Genomic DNA, 24,024 nt, shown 5'->3' on the forward strand with positions numbered 1-24,024 from the left:
GAGATGGAGGGTAAAGCAATAATAGGTTTATGTACTGCAAGACACTGCATTACATTTTATATTGTATTTTTTCACTGCTTTTGTTATTTGCTAAATAATAAAAAAGTATAAAAATGAAAAAAAAAAAAAAAAAGAATATACACAATGTGATTGTCAATTCCCTGAAAAATGCTATTTGCATTTGGTATGTCCCTAGAATGGGACCTCTAGAAATCAGCCACATGCTTCTTCGGGTCTTTTTGTTTGTGAATTTCTGTAGCAGTAGATTTCACATGGCCCCTTACATAGTGCTTGTTGTGGGTCATCCGCCTCTGTTGTAACATAATGTAATATGCATTTTTTTTCTTTGTTTTGTGGTGGTTAAAGAGGAGTTCCACCCAAAAATGGAACTTCCACTTTTTGGAATCCTCCCCCCCTCCGGTGTCACATTTGGCCCCTTTAGGGGGGAGGAGGGAGCAGATACCTGTCTAATACAGGTATTTGCTCCCAATTCCTGACATAGATCACTGCGGTGATCGCGGTGACCTACGCCACTTCTGGCGCCTACTCTGTCCTCCCCCCGCTGTCTTCTGGGAGACACACAGGTCCCAGAGACAGCAGGGACCAGTGAGGATGCGCAGTAGGGAACCAGGAAGTGAAGCCGCACAGCTTCACTTCCTGATTCCCTTACCGAGGATGGCAGCAGCAGCAGCAGCCGAGAGCCGACAGACAGATAGGCTTCGGCTGCCGACATTGCGGGCTCCCTGCACAGGTAAGTGTCCATATATAAAAAGTCAGCAGCTGCAGTATTTTTAGCTGCTGGCTTTTAATATTTTTTTTTTTTGGCGGACTTCCGCTTTAAAGATATAAAGGAAACGCCCAAACAGGGACTTGAACCCTGGACCCTCAGATTAAAAGTCTGATGCTCTACCGACTGAGCTATCCAGGCTCCTGTTGAGCTCCCTGGTCACATGACTAAATTGCAACTCTTTGATATATTTGTGCATCATTTCTATGATTTATTATTTTTTTTTTTTCACCACATGTTCATATGACGCATTTTCTTCCTGGTTAACAGTTCATACACCAATATTTCCTCCACCGTGCATTGAGAGTCCCACCAACTTTCATACCATGCTCTCACCTTCAGATGCAATTTGTTTCGTTCCAAATTCGTTTGGACAAAATTTCAACAAATTCATTAATTCGGAAATATTCGAGTTAACAAAAACCCATTAAACTTTTCCGAAAATTCGTAAATCCAAAAATAAGAACGGAAATCCAAAAATTCCAAATCCCGAAATAACTAACTAAACAAAATTAACTATTACTAACTATTAAATTATAGGTGTTGGAATTTTCTTTCAAATTTGGCTGTTAGTGAACATAATGAATACAAATTTATCCGAAGTTATGAATTATCCGAAACAACAAATGCGGCATCTAAACAAATAGAACGGAACAAATTAATAATAAGAAGAAAAACTTTTTATTATTATTATAATACAATATTAATTTGTTACGTTGCATTCATTTAGACACAGCATTTGTCATTTCAGATAGTTCGTAACTTCAAATAAATTAGTATTCATTACGTTCACAAACAGATAAATTTTTAAAGGAAATTCCAATACCTATAATTTAATAGTTAGTTATTTTTAGTTAGTTATTATTTCAGATTTTTTAATTTTTTAACTTATGAATTCCACATCTAAACGAATGGAACATAAGGAATTCAAATTTTTCCAAAATGTATTTGAAATAATGAATTTCGATCATAACGAATGACCTGAAAAACAAAAACAAAGAAAAATGAAAATGAAAGGGAACACAAACAAAGTTTTTGGCAGCGCACATGTCTATTCACAATGCGGGTAATCTATAATTAGTTTCTGGTAGCATTTATGGGAATATCTTCTTTGTTTCCTTGGTTTTGCATATACAGTAAGTTTACGTTTTTAATAGAGTAGAATGGTATTGAGCAGGAAAGCAGCTCAAGTAATTTAAACTATGCTCCAAACAAAATCTAACATGCAGCAGAGTTGCTCAGTGAAACTGTGCAGGGCCCATAACCCAGAGGTGGATGGATTGAAATCCTTCTCTACTAGGAAATGTTTCTCTTCTTTTGACTTTTTCCCTCACAAGTAAAACACAAAACTTCACCCACCAACAACACCGCATAACAATGATATCAACCGTGCGAAGGTAAAAATACATACTGGACTGAAGTCAAAGAGAGGTCACATAAGTAACAAACCACAAAAAAGTCTAGCCAAAAATAGGGAGCTATACAAAAGTAGTTAATGCATAAAAAGGCAATTGTATAAAAAGTAGGAAAAACAAAAATATGTGTAACAATCACAAAATGGCCCACAGTGCACATGGTATACACCTTGCATACTAGCCAACTGTCCTGAATTTGCCAGGACACTCCCACTTTTTAGTTAGTTGCCCCACCTCAATTGTGTCCTGGGCTGTGTCCTGAAATCACAGCCATGAAACTCATTGTGTTACTAAGCATGTGCCTGCTCGTGTTTTGGCAAATTTTGACAGTAAACACAGCGACTCCCTGTCCATCTCAGTTTTAAATGATTGCCCATTCCCTAATTAAAGTACATTCTCCAACTACAAGGGCTTGCTGGACGCGCAACAAAAACAAATGTCCCTGAATTTATTCTTTTAAATGTTGGTACCTACCTACTGTATAACCTAGCAGAAACAGACTCCTGAGATGTCTGGTATGTGGGAACTAGAAGGTCTCTCGAGACAACTTTGGAACCTCCAATATATGTAAGTAGTATGGGACCCAGCTCACCCAGCCCAATGTATGCAAGTGTAGGTAATGGTCTCTGCCAGCACCGCTTCACTGGCCATCACTGGTGACACATTTCACCCCACCCACTGGGGCTTAGCCAAAAAGGTCACTAGAGGCTAAGGCCATTACCTACACTTGCATACACAAGGCTGGGTGAGCAGTGTTCCACACTTCATACACATATGCTGGCACTTCTGCATGAGAGAAAGGATGCCAGACCCCTGATCTCTGAGTCCCAGTGGGCAGCATATCACACCTCAGGCTTGGAACTGTACTAACAAGTTTTCTCCAGGTCACAGTTTTGGAACTGCCCAGTTATATGACCGTATTCTCACAAAAGCCAGTGAAAATGTGAAGGTAAATCAAGGGAGCCAAGAATCTCCTGGCCTTGAGAATAAGTTTCCTCATATTGCAGTTCAGCATGACCTGTTGTAGCAGACTGACAAAATTTGGAACAAATCATGGTGCCATGGTGATTATAAATAGACCATTATGCAGTCATAATGAATATAGAATATTTAAAGGGGTCGTAAAGGTAATTTTTTTTTTTTTTTAAATAACAAACATGTTATACTTACCTTCACTGTGCAGCTTGTTCTGCACAGAGTGGCCCCGAACCTGCTCTTCTGGGGTCCCTCGGCGGCTGTCTCAGCTCCTCCCTGCAATAACTAACCACCTTAATGCGAGCTCTCTCGCATGGTGGTTAGTTATTGCGGGCGCGCTCCGGTGATACAGCGGGCGGCTATAGCCGCCCGCTGTATCACTCGGCCCCGCCCCGGCGTGCCACGTCATTGGCTGTGATTGACAGCAGCGCGAGCCAATGGCTGCGCTGCTTTCAATCCATCCACTATAGCCAATCAGCGACCAGGCTGATCGGCTGAATGGAGGTCGGGAGCAAGCGGCCGAGTTTCGAGGTGTCAGGTAAGTAAAACGGGGGGGCGGCGGTATTTTCAAAAGTTTTTTCACCTTAATGCATAGAATGCATTAAGGTGAAAAATTGTATACCTTTAGAGCCCCTTTAAAGCATGCTTTGTGTGCTTGTAGGAAAAAATAATTGGCAGCGGTGGGATTCGAACCCACGCCTCCGAAGAGACTGGAGCCTTAATCCAGCGCCTTAGACCGCTCGGCCACGCTACCACATGACTTCTTTATGCTAGAGCAGTGGATTACAAACTGCGGCCCAATGACACCAATAATGGGGCAGTTCCTCCCAGTGACACCAATGTTAGGTCATGATTCTTCCCACCAAATGACACCGATGATGGGGTCATTGTTCATCAAGCTCAGACAGCAAGGGAACTTCTCATAGTGTTTCAAGTTTAAAAACATTTTTATTAAAAAGGTGCATTGCCTTTACAGTATTGTAGAGCAAATGGACATGTACACTGTGTTAAAAAACTGGCATCCAGACTCTCTCAATGCACGGTGGAGGAAATATTGGTGTATGAACTGTTAACCAGGAAGCACTTGAATCATATGAACACATGGAAAAGTGATTATTGAAAAAGTGGTTACTCAGACACAAAAAATATTCAGGGACATATATATGCTTATAAAATAATTTTTATTTGTAACATTTTGGTTTTATTGTTACAAACACATTTGGTTTTTATTATTCCTCTCACTGACACCAAAGTCGCAGCATTTTTTATTCCAATTGATGCCAGGACATTTTCTACTTCCAATGGTCACAGACAGGCCCCCTAAAGTCTGAAAGACTGTTCTATAGTGTTTGAATAAAAAACATTAATAAGCTAATTTTTTAGGGAGAGGTGGAACATTCCCTGGTGGGAAGTTCTCATGTATTGGATATACTGCATGTTTTTTTCACCTTTCTAACATTGCCCCTGACATTGGCATTAGAATATGATTAGCACGTCCTTAAAGTGGTTGTACACCCTGTACAACCACTTTTACCTACAGGTAAGCCTATATTAAGGCTTACCTGTAGGTGCTGGAAATTCCTCCTAAACCTCCACGGTTTTGGAGATATTTATGAAAAAGCTGAGCGCCAATGACTACGGCACTTTAGACAGGGCACATCGGGAGTGACGTCACGCGACTCTGGCCAGTCACAGAGCCAGAATTTGCAGCCCCGGAAGGAAGAGGGACGAAGATGGACGCTCCCTGATAGTGGGGGCAACTGTGACATCGCAGGCTTCGGTTTCAGGTAACTGACACATAATGGGCTACTATGTGATGCATAGTAGCCCATTATGCTTTACCTTTGCAGGGACATTAAGAGGAAGTAAAACTGACCAGGGTTTACTTCCTCTTTAAGAATGTACACAAAGTGATTGTCAATTCCCTGAAAAATGCTATTTGCATTTGGTATGTCCGTAGAATGGGACCTCTAGAAATCAGCCACATGCTTCTTCAGGTCTTTTTGTTTGTGAATTTCTGTAGCAGTAGATTTCACATGGCCCCTTGCATAGTGCTTGTTGTGGGTCAGCCGCCTCTGTTGTAACATAATGTAATATGCATTTTTTTTTTTGTTTTGTGGTGGTTAAAGTGGAGTTTCACCCAAAAATGGAACTTCTACTTTTTGGATTCCTCCCCCAAACTGGTGTCACATTTGGCACCTTTCAGGGGGGAGGAAGGAGCAGATACCTACCTAATACAGGTATTTGCTCCCACTTCCTGGCATAGATCACCGCGGTGATCGCGGTGACCTACACCACTCTCGGCGCCTACTCTGTCCTCCCCCACTGTCTTCTGGGAGACACACAGGTCCCAGAGACAGCAGGGACCAGTGAGGATGCGCAGCGCGACGGCGCAGTAGGGAACCAGAAATCCAATCATCTTGGGCAAAAGAAGAAAAACAGCGTAAATATTGTTCAATAGTTTGGTTTGTTCTCTCTGTTTGCCCATTAGTCTGGGGATGATAAGCAGATGAAAATGAAAGCTCAATGTTCAGTGTCTTGCATAGAGACCTCCAGAATCGGGAGGTAAACTGTACCCCCCGATCTGAAACAATATTGACCCGTACCCCATGGAGCCTGATGACTTCTTTAATGAATGCCTGTAGCTGAGGGAGTGCCCTTCATTGGGACAAAGTGGGCCATCTTTGACAGGCGGTCCACTATGACAAAAATCGAGGTGAAGCCACCGGCTGGAGGTAATTCAACAATAAAGTCTATAGAAAACATTTTCCATGGCCTATCTGGGACAGGCAACGGTTTCAGCAATCCCCATGCCTTGGTTCTGTACCCCTTGTTCCTAATACAGGTGGTACAGGATTCTACAAATTTCTTACAATCCTCGCATAACTGAGGCCACCAGAAGGTACGCTGTACCAGATCAGTGGTCTTAGCTACGCCAAAATGCCCGGCCAGTGCATGGTCATGACAACTCGTAGCGTTTCAGGTATAAAAATCCTACTCTCATGCCAAAGTAACCCATCCTTAACTTGGAGTTCTGGCCCAACGGAAGATCCCAATTCTGCGGAAGCCTGCTTAATGTGGGAAAGCAGGTTTCCCTGAAGCAAAAGAAAATTCCCCGGGGACAAAATGGTGTCCGGAGGGGAAACTTCTTGGGTCTTGTGAAACATCCTGGATAGGGCATCGGGTTTGGTGTTTTTGGAGCCAGGGCGGTAAGTGACATGAAAAGAGAACCTGGAGAAAAAGAGAGCCCACCTTTCCTGACGTGGCTTCAACCTTTTTGCAGATCTCAAATACTCCAGGTTCTTATGATCTGTAAAAATTAAGACTGGGTGAGCGGCTCCTTCCAGAAGATAGCGCCACTCCTCTAACGCTGATTTGATTGCCAACAACTCTCTGTCACCTACATCATAATTTCTCTCTGCCGTGGACAGCTTACAAGAGAAGAAGGCCACAGGATATAACAGGGCCTTAGTTCCCTGTCTTTGGGACAACACTGCCCCCACCGCAATTTCAGATGTGTCCACCTCAAGTACGAACGGCAGAGAGGAATCTGGATGCTTTAGTACAGAGGCGGAAGTAAAAAGGCCCTTAAGGGTCTCAAAAGCCTTTTGGGCTTCGGCAGACCAGTGGAAGCATGTTCCCTGTTTAGTTAACTGTGTGATGGGTGTAATGATGGCTGAGAACCCCTTAATAATCGTTGGATTCCCTTTTTGTCTGTAGGAACTGGCCAATCTAGGACTGCAGCGACCTTTTGAGGGTCCATCTTAATGCCTTTACTGGAAATGATTAACCCCAAAAATTGAATACTTTCCTGTTCGAATTCACACTTCTCAGCCTTTGCATATAAGCCATGTTGTCGAAGCCGGCCCAACACACTTCTGACATGCCTGCGGTGAGATTCAAGAGAACAAGAAAAAATGAATATGTTGTCTAAATAGACGATAACGAACAGATCTAGAAAGTCTCGTAAAACATCATTGATGAAATATTGAAATGTAGCAGGGGCATTGCACAGACCGAAAGGCATCACCAGGTATTCAAAATGTCCATAACGGGTACGAAAGGCGGTCTTCCATTCATGTCCGCCCCTGATACGAACCAGATTGTAGGCTCTGCGGAGGTCAAGTTTAGTAAATATGGTGGCCGTTCCAAGTCTTTGGAACAATTCTGGTACCAGAGGAAGAGGATAACGGTTTTTTACAGTGATCTTATTTAGTTTGCGGTAATCCACACATGGTCTGAGGGTATTATCCTTCTTCTGTACAAAGAAGATGCCTGCACCTGCTGGAGACGTGGACGGACAAATGAAGCCCTTCTTTAGGTTCTCATCGATGTATTCCTTTAGTGCCCCTTGTTCTACCTCAGTCAAAGGAAAAATTCTTCCAAAAGGAATCTCAGCACCGGGGAGTAACTCGATAGGACAGTCATAGGCCCGGTGAGGAGGTAAGACCTCTGCCCCCTGCTTGCTGAATACATCTAAGAAATCATGATAAGCTGCGGGGATGGAGAGATGTAGACTGGAATCTGTGTCTAGGCAGAGCAAGGTAGGGTTCTCCTGAACGTTCTGAATTCTGCAAGACTGTTGACAATATGAAGAGGAAAAGGTAACCTCACCTGTGGCCCAGTTAATGTCAGGGTTGTGAGCTTGCAACCAAGGCATGCCGAGGATTATGGGAAACAGGGGTGAAGCGATGATATCCAGGCGTAATAATTCTTGATGAGAATTGGAAATATAAACGGGTATCGGAACAGTCTCTTGGGTAACAGGTCCGGATTTGATGGCGGTTCCATCAGCTAGATGAATGGAAAGTCCATGGGCCTTAGGCAACAGGGGTATCTGGTGTTTAGTAGCAAAAAGAGAGTCCATGAAACAGCTGCAAGCTCCAGAGTCAATAATGGCGGTTATTTGCAGAGTCTCTCCTGGAAGCTGTAACAGGATAGAGAGAGCAAGGTGAGTAGTATTTTTGGCCAGAGGTGCAACATAGTCAGTGGACAGGGATAGGCACTTACGGAGCTTAAGAGGACAGTTCCTGACTTAGTGCCCAGGTTGCCCGCAGTACAGGCACAAATTATTCACCCGACGATGTTGACGTTTCTCCTGGGTAAGAGAAGGCCGCAGGACCCCCAACTGCATAGGCTCAGGTAGGTTAAACGTGGAGGAAGGTGGTGTTGGTGACGTATGATGAGGAACTTTTGGAGTCACCCAGTCTCCCATAGCTCTCTCAGCCCTACGCTCCCTTAAGCGTCGATCGATCTGAATGGCTAGATCGATCAAAGCATTCAAAGTCTGTGGTGTACCCACCCTGGCTAACTCATCCTTCAAAGAATCAGAAAGTCCCATTCGAAAATGATAGCGGAGAGCCACATCATTCCAATTTGTGTCTGCACTCCACCTTCTGAATTCAGCCACATAGTCCTCTGCTGCCCTGCGACCCTGTTGAAGGGTGTGCAGAGCCGCCTCTGCAGTCACAGAGAGCTGGGGTCTTCGTATAACTGACCCAGTGTGTCAAGGAAGGTGGGGAGGTTGGTCAGGGATACAACCTTTTGCTCCAAGAGGCGATGTGCCCAGGTATGGGGGTCGCCAGTAAGCAGAGAAATTACGTAGCCCACCTCGGTGGCCTCCAGGGAAAAGGTACGTGGCTGAAGAGCAAAGAACAATTCACAGGAGTTGCGGAAGGCCCTGAATTTATGTCGATCCCTGGAGAATCATTCAGGTGTCGGGACTTTGGGTTCTGGAGGGAGCATCACCACCGTTGAGGAGGGCCCAACTGAAGAAGCGGGAGCAGGAGGAACTCCCTGGACCCCAATGGGGTTAGATAAAGTTAACACTCGTTCCTCCAGCCAGGTGTATCCTTGCAGCAGATTCTTGACTGCTTCAGCCAATCCTGCCAGGTGTGCACATAGTTCCTCCATGGGAGAAGTTCCCTGCTCAGGCTCAGACATGGCTGTCTGCTACTGTCACGTACCTGGTAGGTTTTGAGCCTGAAGTGCAGAGAGAGACCTCCCTTACAGCTCCCACTCCCGTTAATCTGGAATGGAGACAGAGGGCACAGGAGTGAGGAGTGGTATGGGTGCCTGGCAGGATCAACAGTCACCAGAAGTTCAGGAGTGGTGGCACCCTCTGGAACCAGAAGCTGAAGAGAAGACTGGAGACTGGAATGCACAATGGACCAGGAACCACAGCAGATAAGTAGGCAGGAACTGAAGTGCTGGACAGGAACCAGGAACAAGCAGTGGGTAGCAGACTGGAACGCTGGACTGGAACCAGGAACAAGCAGTAGGTAGCAGACTGGAACGCTGGACTGAAACCAGGAACAAGCAGTAGGTAGCAGACTGGAACGCTGGACTGTAACCAGGAACAAGCAGTAGGTAGCAGACTGGAACGCTGGACTGGAACCAGGAACAAGCAGTAGGTAGCAGACTGGAGCGCTGGACTGGAACCAGGAACAAGCAGTAGGTAGCAGACTGGAACGCTGGACTGGAACCAGGAACAAGCAGCAGGTAACAGACTGGATACTGGAGCGCTGGACTGGAACCAGGAACAGGCAGTAGGTAACAGACTGGGTACTGGAGCGCTGGACTGGAACCAGGAACAAGCGGCAGGTAACAGACTGGATACTGGTATCAGGCAGAGAAATGGTCAAACAAGCCGGTGGTCGGTATTGGGCGGACAGCAGAGGTACCAGGGATAACACAGAAGAATGGTCAGGCAAGCCAAGGGGGTCCGATGCAGGTGGATAGCAGGATGGTGTAACAGGAAGCCGGGTCAGATAACAGAGTATACAGATCAGATCAGGTTTAGGCACACAGAACGCTGTAGAGCAGACATCGGGGATTGAGTGTGACAAGCCGGTTTAAATAGCCCGCCTGACACCAGCGGGAGTGCGCACGCGTGTGCCCGTGCGTGACAGCACCCGTGAGAACGCGCGCTTGCGCGGTAGAGCCCGTGGCCATGTTCCTGTGCGCCTGGAGCTCCGATTACTGGCAGGATCTTCATGACAGGTAGTAACAAGAAATATATAGCTAAACCGGGGGCATGGGGGGGATGTGGATAAGGAAGTGCCTCGGTAAGTTAGGGATGTCCACACTGATACCATCAGAGATATGCTTACTGACCATTGACCAAAAGGGTTTCAGTATAGGACATTCCCACCATATGCGTAGAAGCATTCCTCTCTGTCTGCAACCCCTCCAGCACAAATCAGAGGCTGAGGGATAGATCCTAGCCAGGGTTACAGGCACCTGATACGACTGTGAAAAGTATTTTATAATTATTCTCCTGAGTCTTCGACTCCACTGAACCTGTGTGTGTTAGGCAGTATAGGTGGTCCAATTGTTCGTTAATTCATACTGGAGGTCTCGTTCCCATTCTGACGTAAATTGGTTTAGGGCTAGGTTTAGCCGTATCTAGTAATTTGTAAAGGGCAGAGATCATGTGTGACAGAGGGTCTTGTTCGGCCCATAGGCTTTCAAAGTCTATAAGGGCAGTTCTAATCTGCAACTCATTATGCTGCAATGTAACAAAGTTGGCAAGCTGGCGATGTGTCCAAAAACCAGAGGGGGGAACTGCCATATTGCTTCCTAAGGGTGGTAAGTGGAACCAGAGTGTGTCCCTGCACAAAGCGTGTCAAGCTGTAAATGCCATCACTCACCCAAGTACCAAGAGATGACAGCTGCTCACCGGGGGTAGGGGGAACCAGGTAAAGCCACCCACAGGGGCCAGCGGCGAAATTGGGGGGGCCAGGGCAAAGGCCCTGTTCAGTCTATCCCATATCTAGAGGGTGTGGGCAGTCAATGGGGATACCCACTCCAAAAGGCATCTGGCCTCCCTTGGAGCCCAGGGAGCGTACGCCAGATTTCGACCTGCAATGACCTTCTCCATCTGCACCCATAGTTTAGAGCATGGGTGAAACCTCCAGTTGAGGATACGTTGTAATACAATTGCCTGATAGTGTTGGGAAATGTTAGGAAGACCCAGACCCCCATTTCACTTAGACCGCTGCAGTATCGCCACGGCTAGTCCTGGTCTCTTGCCTCTCCAAACAAACCAAATGAAAAGGCTATGAAGCTCCTTAAAGAAGCGTGAGGGTAGAGGGATAGGCACCATCTGCAGGAGAAACAGCACACGGGGCAATGTTGTCATTTTATTGATGTTTGTGCGGCCTACCCATGAAAAAGTCTCCCTATCCCATGACTTTAGATCTATTACCTCTTTAGGGCGGAGACCATAGCTGAAGGGACAGTATTCAGAAATTCTGCCTATTTGGTATAATTAATCCGGAAATTGGAGACTTGGCTATAAGCCAATAGCTGCTACATCAGGTTATGCAGTGAGATTCACAATGTGAAAGAGGACATCGTCCACATAAGCCGAAAGCTTGTGTTCCGTGGGGCCTACAGGGACCCCGCTGATATTCAGATTAGATCTTATTTTCCACAGCAGGGGTTCCAGGACCAGAGTGAATAATAGGGGTGGAAGTGGACATCCCTGTTTTGTGCCATTCCGAATAGGGAACACTGAGGATAATCCCCCATTCACCCTAATCTGGGCTGTGGGAGACATGTAAGGTGCTGAAATCCATCGCAACATATGCGAGCCTAAGCCCAACCTCAAAGTCATCAGCACAGAGCCCCAAGGACCCGCTGGAAATCGGCCTGCCTCTCCTTCAGCTTGGGGCCCCAAGCAATGAAGGAGCCTCGCACTACCACAATATCCTGTTGTTGACTTCCCCGTTAGCGTTTTCGGCAAAGTAATGGGACAAAGTCTCCTCTATCCTCGTCACCACCCTGAGGTCATCTAGCAGGTTTTCATTTAGCTTTCAATGTCAGGCCCTGGCTGACTGATGCCACATAGCAAGCACGAGGGTCATTGGTGCATGATCAGAAATGGTGATCTGTTCTTTAGTGGAATCTATCATGCTGTGTACACACGACCAGATTTGCCATCGGAATAAACTCCCAAGGTTTCTCGAATGGAACTCCGACGGAATTCCACTGAAACTGTCTTGCGTACACACGATCACACCAAAGTCCGATCGTCAAGAACGCGGTGACGTACAGCACATACGATGGGACTAGAAAAAGGAAGTTCAATAGCCAGTAGCCAATAGCTTCCGTCTCGTACTTGCTTCAGAGCATGCGTCATTTTTGGTCCGTCGGAACAGCATACAGGCGAGCGGTTTTCCCGATAGGAATTGGTTCCATCGGAAATATTTAAAACATGTTCTATTTCTAGGTCCGTCAGAATTTTTGAAAAAAAAAGTCCGATGAGGCATACACACGATCGGAATATCTGATGAAAAGATTCCGTCTGACTTTTTCTGTCAGACATTCCGCTCGTGTGTACGCGGCATCAGGATGTCCAGAGTAGTTTGATCTGTCAGCAGCAAGTCGATTTGTGTGTATACCCCATGGACCCTTAAATAGTAACTATAGTCTCTCTCTGAGGCGTGCAGAGCCCTCCAGCAGTCATCCAATGCGTGACTCTGAAGGGACCACTCTGTTTCGTCTCGCCGCTGTGACTCCTGGGGATTGTAGGGAGGCGGAGGATCTCACATTTGCGCATGCACAATGGTCACCCTTCGTCCGCGATCGCTCTGTGATTTCAGATGCGGAGCGAGTGGGAAGTATTTAGGGCCGGCCACTCCAGCATACGATCGACTGGAGAGCAGGGGCGACCGCACATGTTTCCTGATGCTACAGGTTTGCATTATAGATTTTATGCTGTTTTACTGCCTAAATCCTTTACACTCTGTCTAGATGGTACTTTTTGGATGTATAAATAAGCACTCCTTTAATTGACTTCACAGCACCAATCTATGCCACACTGTGTTTCATTTTGTGTTGGCTCTTCAAGCCTGTTATAACAGGTTATATTCCTTTCTCCTTCACTCCTTTATTTTAAGCTGACTGCCTTGCTGTTGGCTAACACTAATATTACACACTTATTTTTTGGTTTATAATATTGTAGTTGTGAATTGAGTTTGACCCTTGTGTATTTATTTATACACACTTATAGCTGATTCACACTGGGACAACTTGTCAGGTGACTTAGCCGTCTGACAAGTCATGTCCTGGTCTGTGCAATGGAACCGTTTTAATAGGAGCGACGCAAGTTGCTCCGACTTAGAAAAAGGATCCTGTACGACTTTGGCGGCGACTTGAGGCGACTTGCATTGATTTCTATATAGAAGTCGTTTTGCAAGTCGCCGCTGCTGTCGTGTGCAGGTTGCCTGAGGCAGTCACGCTGCAAGTCATGCTGCCTAAGTGTAATGTCTTTTTTTGCCTTTCCCATTTTTTTAACCCTTGTTTATGTAAATTATATTCTGACATTACTGAGTTACATACAGTATAGTGTTAAGCATTTGAATATGTTCTTATCCTTCTTGCATCAAGTTTTCACTTTAGTGTCTAACTGAGGCATTTCAGTGCAAGACTGAGATTTTTACCACAACATCTTTTTGGCGCCACTGCATTATCCATCATATATTATTGAGGCCTTGTGGGCCCCCCCTTTATTGGACAATGGTATATGTCCAATATTATAAATTTAAACCTGTTCTCTCTTTTGTTTATATATACAGTGGGGATGGAAAGTATTCAGACCCTCATTTTTTTTCCTCATTAATGTACAAACAGCAGATTTATTAAAAAAGAAAAACTGAAATATCACATGGTCCTAAGTATTCAGACCCTTTGCTCAGTATTTAGTAGAAGCACCTTTTTGATCTAATACAACCATGAGTCTTTTGGGGAAAGATGCAACAAGTTTTTCACACCCGGATTTGGGGATCCTCTGCCATTCCTCCTTGCAGATCCTCTCCAGTTCTGTCAGGTTGGATGGTAAACGTTGGTGGACAGCCATTTTTAGGTCTCTCCAGAGATGCTCAATTGGGTTTAAGTCAGGGCTCTGGCTTGGCCATTCAAGAACAGCCATGTAGTTGTTGTGAAGCCACTCCTTCGTTATTTTAGCTGTGTGCTTAGGGTCATTGTCTTGTTGGAAGGTAAACCTTCGGCCCAGTCTAAGGTCCTGAGCACTCTGGAGAAGGTTTTTGTCCAGGATATCCCTGTACTTGGCCGCATTCATCTTTCCCTCGTTTGCAACCAGTCGTCCTGTCCCTGCAGCTGAAAAACACCCCCACAGCTTGATGCTGCCACCACCATACTTCACTGTTGGGACTGTATTTGACAGGTGATGAGCAGTGCCTGGTTCACTCCACACATACTGCTTAGAATTAAGGCCAAAAAGTTCTATCTTGGTCTCATCAGACCAGAGAATCTTATTTCTCACCATCTTGGAGTCCTTCAGGTGTTTTTTAGCAAACTCCATGCAGGCTTTCATGTGTCTTGCACTGAGGAGAGGCTTCCGTCGGGTCACTCTGCCATAAAGCCCCGACTGGTGGAGGGCTGCAGTGATGGTTGACTTTCTACAACTTTCTCCCATCTCCCAACTGCATCTCTGGAGCTCAGCCACAGTGATCTTTGGGTTCTTCTTGACCTCTTTCACCAAGGATCTTCTCCCCCGATAGCTCAGTTTGGCCAGACGGCCAGCTCTAGGAAGGGTTCTGGTCATCCTAAATGTCTTCCATTTAAGGATTATGGAGGCCACTGTGCTCTTAGGAACCTTAAGTGCAGCAGAAATTTTTATGTAACCTTGGCCAGATCTGTGCCTTGTCACAATTCTGTCTCTGAGCTCTTCAGGCAGTTCCTTTGACCTCATGATTCTCATTTGCTCTGACATGCACTGTGAGCTGTAAGGTCTTATATAGACAGGTGTGTGGCTTTTCTAAACAAGTCCAATCAGTATAATCAAACACAGCTGGACTCAAATGAAGGTGTAGAACCATCTCAAGGATGATCAGAAGAAATGGACAGCACCTGAGTTAAATATATGAGTGTCACAGCAATGGGTCTGAATACTTAGGACCATGTGATGTTTCAGTTTTTCTTTTTTAATAAATCTGCAAAAATGTCAACAATTCTGTGTTTTTCTGTGAATATGGGGTGCTGTGTGTACATTAATGAGGAAAAAAATGAACTTAAATGATTTTAGCAAATGGCTGCAATATAACAAAGAGTGAAAAATTGAAGGGGTCTGAATACTTTCCGTCCCCACTGTATGTACAAAGGTAAGCCTTATCATCTTAGGCTATTTGTTCATGTTCTTAAAAAAAAAAGGAAAATGGGTAAAGCCCTCATTTAAACCATTCAGACTTTTGGACTCACTATAATAATACAATATTGTATTTGGCTTCCTGCATTTTTTATATTTAGTTATATACTATCATGCTGCACAGCTGATAGTCACATTTGTGTTGATTGTTATGTATAGCGCTGCATTGTTTTTTCTTCTCACTGTTCACATTGTCACTACTTTGTTGATGCTGGCTGCTATACACCCTTTTTTTCAGTAGTGCAACCATAACGTTATTTTATATTGTGAGACTTTTGGAATGTTTTGGAGTGAAGAAGACCCCTTTGGCATTGGAGCATATTTTTTTTTCCCCACCTGAAGGTACTAAATAGCTGAGCCTCTGTTGCCTCCTCCTGGCTTCTGGTAGACCCCTTTGGCATTGGAGCATAATTTTTTTCCCCACCTGAAGGTAATAAAGGGCTGAGCCTCTGTTGCCTCCTTCTGGAAGCTTCTAAAAAGTAGCAGAACTTAGTGGGTAGAGGGATTGAGATAGAAGCCTGAATATTAATGGGAACTCTAACAATCCCTGGGTAACGATGGCCCAGAAGGGTGGAGAATTTTCCCATAAATGCTCAGGAGCCTGGCCACGTGGGGAGAGAATCCAGGATCCAGAGGCCTGGAGGGGACCTCTGTGCACAGGGCTCTGCCCCCAGGCAGAAGGTGCCAGAGAGTGAGAGGAAGGGAGATGGCGTGCTGAGAGAAAGGAGGAAAGAAACTGAGAGGAACCCTCACCTTTTTCAGTTTTATCTCGACTCTTTGAGACACCCTGGTAAGCAAGTGGGACCTGAACAGCAGGAGGCCTGGACAGAAGTCACATCTATGCTGCACGACTTAAGGGACTGAGTAAGCAACCTCTGCTGTTTCACTATCTTAAGCCTATAGGTGAGAGGCAGCCAGGTCCAATACTCAGCTAGCCATTATGAAGGGACAACTACTGCCAACCTTCAACCCCTGCTTGGGATGATACCAGTGCTGGGATCAGAATTTGTAAGTGCTTTGCCAGTCTGTTGAAAGTAGTTTCCCCTGGGAACACATTCTGGGGTTTGTGCTAAGAAGAAGTTACTCTACACTTTTCACCCCCAAAGCCCACAAGGGAGATTGTAGAGGAGTACAATATTCAGATAGTTTGCAGAGGGACAGCATACTGTGTTCTTTCACCCTTGCTTGGGGAATTCTAAGTTGAAGCCAGGTGTGCTGGCATTTTGCAAAGAAGACTAAAGTACCTGAAATCAAGTTGGGACTTGTGGTTAGCCAAGATGTACAGTTATTCCGAAGGGAGTACAGTCTGGGATTTTTGCTAGAATTCTGTGCTCACTCAAGTTGTCCTCAAAGATCTACATTGACCAATTTCTGGGCATCCCATAATCACCCTAACCCCATCCAAGTTATTTTCCCCCAATAAATAACAAAAACAAAACCTTTGGACTGGTTTGCTGACTGCGTGTCTGCTGAAAATGCGTGTTACCTGGCTGTACAGACAAAGGGGGACCCAAAATCCAGTGGCTCCTGAGGGAGTAACACTACAAAAATGACCATTATAGACAGACATGTTTCAACAAATAAAGCGATTCTTTCTGGATCAAACTTCTTTATTTAGCACAAATATAATGTATGCATTAGGTGACCAAAGATACAACCAAACTGTCCATGGATGGCATTATGTTTTCCTCTCTCAATTCCCTGAATCTTCTTTAAAATCAAGTCCATCGGGGGAATTAAAGATTGGTGCAGGAGAAAAATATGTGAATTTGAACCTGTATTTAGGACTTTATGTGCCCAGTAAATAAACTGTTTTAAAGTGTTGCATGATAGTTGTGTGCTTTCCATTCATGTACATTTACCTCTCTTCTACATCTTTCAGTGCTGGCACTCCCTGTCCTCCCCTCCTCAATACAGTATTTACATTATTCTGACAATGGTGTACATTTTAGAACAACTTGCAACTTAGAGCATTGGTGCAATTGCCTACATTTTGTGGCATATGCTATCAGTAGGGATGAGCTTCGATTTCGAGTCAAACTCACGACCCTGCCCCCCTCTGACATCACGGGAATGCCACAGGAAAGTCCCCGTCAAGTCCCCGTGTGTCAGAGGGGGGCGGGGTCACCGGGTGGCCCCGCCCTCCATTATTTAAGAACCGCCAGAAGACGAGAAGCGTCACACAGCGGAAGCCTCCCATCATGGTGGATACGGAGCGGCCCGAGAAGAAGAAGGGAAGAAGACGCCGTGGAGGAAGATGCCGGATGAGAACACCGGAGGAAGAACCAGAAGAACCAGAAGAAGAAGATGGAGAAAGAAACCGAAGGAAGATAGAAGATAGAAGATAGAAGAAAGAAGATAGAAGAAAGAAGAAGCATTTAAATAAAGGAATTGTCAAAAACTGTCTCTTGTCATTTTTAACATTTTTGACACTTTTTTTGTGAAATGGTACCATTTCACACATGGGGAGGGCCAGGATCTGGGGGTCCCCTTGTTAAAGGGGGCTTCCAGATTCCGATAAGCCCCCCCACCCACAGACCCCCACAACCACCGGGCAAGGGTTGTGGGGATGAGGCCCTTGTCCCCATCAACATGGGGACAAGGTGCTTTGGGGGGCTACCCCAAAGCACCCTCCCAATGTTGAGGGCATGTGGCCTGGTACGGTTCAGGAGGGGGGGCGCTCTCTCGTCCCCCCTCTTTTCCTGCGGCCTGCCAGGTTGTGTGCTCGGATAAGGGTCTGGTATGGATCTTTGGGGGGACCCCACACCATTTTTTTAAAAAAAATTTTTAATTTTGGCCGGGGTTCCCCTTAATATCCATACCAGACCTGAAGGGCCTGGTATGGAATTTAGGGGGACCCCCACGTCATTTTTTTTTTAAATTTTGGTTCGGGGTTCCCCTGTGGGGAATTCCCATGCCGTTTTTATCAATGAACTTTTATGTGTATTGTCGGACCGGCAATTCATTAATAGCCGCAAGTAGTTTTAAATGACTTTTTTCCTTTGAAATGTCATTTTGCTGTCAGACTGTTCTAAACACCGGAAACATGCGCCCCTTTACAGGCATACTATAGACACCCCCAGGCACGAAATTTAAAGGAATATTACACTTTTATTGTTTCACTTTAAGCATTATTAAAATCACTGCTCCCGAAAAAACGGCAGTTTTTAAAACTTTTTTTTGCATTGATCCATGTCCCCTGGGGCAGGACCCAGGTCCCCAAAAACTTTTTATGGCAATAACTTGCATATAAGCCTTTAAAATTAGCACTTTTGATTATTCATGTTCGTGTTCCATAGACGGTGTTCGCGTGTTCGAACAAATTTTTTTGCCTGTTCGCATGTTCTGGTGCGAACCGAACAGGGGGGTGTTTGGCTCATCCCTAGCTATCAGACATTTATAGAATCTTTTGCATATAATTTTGTGATGTGATTTTAGTGTGACTGGTGCAACTCCCCCCTTCTACCCGATGTGTCTGGAGATTGATCTTTAGACTATGTCCATCTCTGTCATTAGCTCTGTGGTGAATGCAATAAAATGTAACTGTGGGCACAAGTACAGTACATACAGTGCCTTGAAAAAGTATTCATACCCCTTGACATTTTCCACATTTTGTCATGTTACAACCAAAAACATAAATGTATTTTATTGGGATTTTATGTGCTAGACCAACACACGGTGGCACATAAAATTGTAAAGTGAAAGGAAAATGATAAATGGTTTTCAATTTTTTTTTACAAATAAATGCCTGAAAAGTGTGGTGTGCATTTGTATTCAGCCCCCTTTACTCTGATACCCCTAATTAAAATCTAGTGGAACCAATATACAGCTGTTCTGTGAAGCCCTCAGAGGTTTGTTAGAGAACCTTAGTGAACAAACAGCATCATGAAGGCCAAGGAACACACCAGACAAGTCAGGGATAAAGTTGTGGAGAAGTTTAAAGCAGGGCTAGGTTATGAAAAAATTTTCCAAGCTTTGACCAGCTCATGGAGCACTGTTCAATCCATCATCTGAAAATGGAAAAAGTATGGCACAAATGCAAACCTACCAAAACATTGCTGTCCATCTAAACTGACAGGCCGGGCAAGGAGAGCATTAATTAGAGAAGCAGCCAAGAGGCCCATGGTAACTCTGGAGGAGCTGCAGAGATCCACAGCTCAGGTGGGAGAATCTGTCCACTATTAGTCGTGCACTCCACAAATCTGGCCTTTATGGAAGAGTGGCAAGAAGAAAGACATAAGAAGTCCCATTTGCAGTTTGCGGGAAGCCATATGGGGGACACAGCAAACATGTGGAAGAAGGTGCTCTGGTCGAATAAGACCAAAATTGAACTTTTTGGCCTAAAAGCAAAACGCTATGTGTGGCGGAAAACTAACACTGCACATCACCCTGAACACACCATCCCCACCGTGAAACATGGTGGTGGCAGCATCATGCTGTGGGAATGCTTTTCTTCAGGAGGGACAGGGAAGCTGATCAGAGTTGATGGGAAGATGGATGGAGCCAAATACAGGGCAATCTTAGAAGAAAACCTGTTAGAGTCTGCAAAAGACTTGACTGGAGGTTCACCTTACAGCAGGAAAATGACCCTAAACATACAGTCAGAGCTACAACAGAATGGTTTAGATCAAAGCATATTCATGTGTTAGAATGGCCCAGTCAAAGTCCAGAACTAAATCCAAATTGAGAATCTGTGGCAAGACTTGAAAATTGCTGTTCACAGATGCTCTACATCCAATCTAACAGAGCCTGAGCTATTTTGTAAAGAAGAATGGGCAAAAATGTCACTCTAGATGTGCAAAGCTGGTAGAGACATCCTCAAAAAGACTTGCAGCTGTAATTACAGTGAAAGGTGGTTCTACAAAATATTGACTCGGGGGGATGGGGGGAGGGGCTGAATACAAAATGCACGCCTCACTTTTCACATATTTATTTATAAAAAAAAAATGAAAACCATTTATCATTTTCCTTCCAGTTCACAATTATGTGCCACTTTGTGTTGGTCTGTCACATAAAATACAAATAAAACACATTTACTTTTTGGTTGTAGCATGACAAAATGTGGAAAATTTAAAGGGGAATGAATATTTTTTCAAGGCATTGAACAAGACTTGCATGTTGATTCTAATAGCATTTGCAAGCTATAGAGAAGGTACCTCCTATGCATATGTCATATTTTGACAAAAGCGGGGGATTGGCAAAATTTGAAATAAAGTTGTGAAACAACTCATGGTGATGTAATATAAAATAAAACATTACACAATTCTTAGGAAATAAAGAATATTTAAATAAAGAATATTTAATGTGATATTAACACACACTGTAATAATAATAATAAAAAAAATCTGCCACTGTGTATACACCCACATGTGTGACTCTATAATCACATGGGCTGCTCAGATGTGATAGGGAGGAAATGCTCAGCATAGAAATGCAATGAAAACTGAGCATGTGCAGAGTTTCCACCACAGCTGCAAAATCGCTAGCTGAATTGGGGACATGAACAGAAGGGGGAGATAGAGAGCAGCAGGATCAACCAGGATTTTTGCTGAATACAGAAAATGAATCTCATAGCAACAGAGGGAGTATGAACAGCATGTGATACATTTATTGATAGTTTTTTTTATGATGTGGGTTTAGTAACACTTTAACCAATTGCCGACCAGCCGTTGCAGTTATACTGCGGCAGGTTGGCTCGGCTGCGTGAATCGCTGTAGCTGTACGTCAGCTCGCAAACCGCAATCTTTGGGCGCGCAAGCACTGATTGGCCAGCAGGGGGAGCCAATCAGCAGGTCCAGCGGACTCGATGTCCATTCGCTATCGTTCCCCGCAGTGACAAAATGGGGTCCTGCCATAGAAAACATGGCAGATCTCCATTCTGACAGGGAATAACAGAGATCCTGTCTTTCTGCCATGTAGGAAGACGGATCTGTGTGTTGTCCCAGACAGCCCATCCCCCCCACACAGTTAGAAAATGGAAAATGTTATACTTACCTGATGGTAATTTTCCTTTCCTAATGCATAAGCATGACAGCATACATGTATGGTTTAGGCTCCGCCCCTCACCCAATCAGGACTGGTTATACTATATTTAAATAAGTCGCCTCCCCCCAGGCGGCATTCTCGTGACTATACTCAAATGCGAGGCCCACAAGGGAGGGACCTGTATGCTGTCATGCTTATGCATCAGGAAAGAAAAATTACCGTCCGGGAAGTATAACATTTTCTGTTTTCCTGACACAAGCATGACATCATACACATATGGGATGAAGCACGCCCATAAAACCACAAAGAGAGGGCCATGCTGAAGAAGTGTTTTAACCAACATATCATTAGATTTATTTAGAACTGAAGTCAATTCTCATGCTTCCAATGCTAATTGATTAACTTTTCAATAGGCAAAAAAATGGCTTGTAGTATATGAACAAAAATGCATCACAACAAAGTAAGCAAGTAGGTCAGGTAAGTAACACTGCAGCCCCAGCAAACCTGCACTTACATAAAGCAAAAAAACAAATAAGCAAATACTGGAATATTAACAAATACAGTAACATATGACAGCAAAGTAAGCATTTAAACACTATACCACACAAAGGGGTGCATCCAGCAGAGTGGCGCAGCGGAAGCGTGCTGGGCCCATAACCCAGAGGTCGATGGATCGAAACCATCCTCTGCTAAGTGATATTTTTTTTTTTCCTCATTCAATTATACTTTAGCAAGCTGGGTTAGAATTTTTGTTTAACTGTCTTTTCTAAGTTGTTCAGAAACATTATATTTTAATTAATTTATAGTTATATGTTCAGCTACAGTATACAGTTATGTGCTTATGCATTACATGCATAAAGTGTACATGTATCCTGTTGGCCACCGTTATTTTTCAGGGCCAACATTTAAATATATCAACAATGTAGAAAAGGTTCAATAGGCCATTGAAATGAATGGGATTTGGCTTGTTGAGTATTTTATAGCTACAAGCTTCGAGCAGAAAATTGCATAGGTGTGAACGGGGTCTTTACCTGTTCACATCTGAGTGTTATGTCACCTTAAGCAAAATGCCTGTCAATCAAAAACGTACATGAGTTTCTTTTTGGCAGATTACAAGTGTTTTTGGCTTAAAAGAAATGCCAGACTTGAGTGTTTTTCAGTCATTTTCGTCACTCTTTTACTGATCAAACAGCAGCTTTCCACACCTAATATCCTATTTCTCTCCTCCCATCGCTACGCTCAGGTGTGAATGGAGCCGAAGGCTCTCACGGGTCTTTCAGCAGAGATAAGTAAGTAAAAAAAAAACAGCATTTTATGGAGACATAAAAGTGAGCAAACTAGTAAAACCCAAAGCCTCACCCAGCGACAACACCACCTAGTGATGACTAGGTGACATACTATTCTAATATGAGAATAAATGCTAATCATTGTAATGTCCCCTGTCAACGGTAAATGATTTGACTCAACCCACCAACTGCTAAATCTGAAGGGCAGCTTGTTCTTTTGAAAAACAACAGACTTACCATTCAGATCATCAGGTTAAAATAAAGAAAAGAGAGCCAAAAAAAACAAACAAAAAAAAACAAATGCAGCCATTACATCTAAGAATTAGTAAGTTGTAATATACTAAAGGTTTGCTTTTGGATTTAATACCACTTTAATACATAACATTCACTTTGATTGAGCAATCAATGAACCTCAGAGCATGAAAAAATATTTGTACTCTTTTTGACAACACATTGTGAATGTATAGATCAGGTATCACTAAACAGAGGACCGCAGTCCGAAAACTGACAATCCTTTCTGGACCAGGCTCTGTCACTTAGCAGCTTGGGTGTCCTCTCCTGAGTACTCCTCCTTCCCCCGCTGCTTTTATCCTTACAAAGCAGGTAGAAGACAGAAGATGCAGCATGTCCGAACAGAAGGCGGGAGCTGTCCAAATTTTCAAGTTAAAATGCCTGTGATTTGTTGCTAGGAGCGGTCCTAGACACAAATCATCTGCCTGTTAAATGGAAAGTTGGACAGTTCCCGCCCTCTGCTCGGACATGCCGCATCTTCTGTCTTCCACCTGCTTTGTAAGGTAAGCGAGGGGGCATTCACATGAAGGGGACTGGGTTGCAAAGAAGGAAGGGGGTTGTAAGGGGGACCGGCATACAAGAAAGGTAGGGACTCTGAAAGGGAGTGGGGTGCAAGTAAGGTCAGGGGGCTGCTGTAGATGAGACTGGGATACAAGGAGGGGGGCTGTGGAGGGGACTGGGATATAAGGAGGGGGCTGTGGAGGGGACTGGGATACAAAAAGGGGGGCTGTGGAGGGGCCTAGGATACAAGGAGGGGGGCTGTGGAGGGGACTGGGATACAAGGTGGGATGCAAGGAATGGGGGCTGTAAATGGGACTGAGATACAAGGAGTGGGGATTTGCAGGGGATTGCAGTGCTAGTAGGGGGGGACAGATGTGAAGGGAACTGGGGTGCAAGGGGAGCTTTGAAGGAGACTGAGGTTCAAAGAAAGGGGGCTGTGAAGGGGACTTGGATGCAAGGAAGGGGGGCTAAGGACACTGATGTAAAGGAGGAAGGTCTGTGATGTAAGGAGGGGGCTGTGATGTGAAGGGGTAGTTTGATGCAAAGAGGCCTGTGATTTACAGCAGGCACTGTATTGTAAAGTGGGGGCTGTATTGTAAAGGGGTCCAATGT

At 44.5% G+C, this 24,024-nt stretch overlaps 1 non-coding gene across 1 annotated transcript; it reads right to left on the reverse strand.

Moving 5' to 3' along the window:
• Positions 1-3,849: 3,849 nt before the first annotated feature.
• On the reverse strand, positions 3,850-3,931 carry TRNAL-AAG (transfer RNA leucine (anticodon AAG)). The gene has a single exon. It is a non-coding gene; the product is annotated as a tRNA-Leu (tRNA).
• Positions 3,932-24,024: the final 20,093 nt, after the last annotated feature.

This window comes from Aquarana catesbeiana, linkage group LG03 (assembly GCF_042186555.1).
Source record: "Aquarana catesbeiana isolate 2022-GZ linkage group LG03, ASM4218655v1, whole genome shotgun sequence".
Classification (NCBI taxonomy): Eukaryota; Metazoa; Chordata; class Amphibia; order Anura; family Ranidae; genus Aquarana; species Aquarana catesbeiana.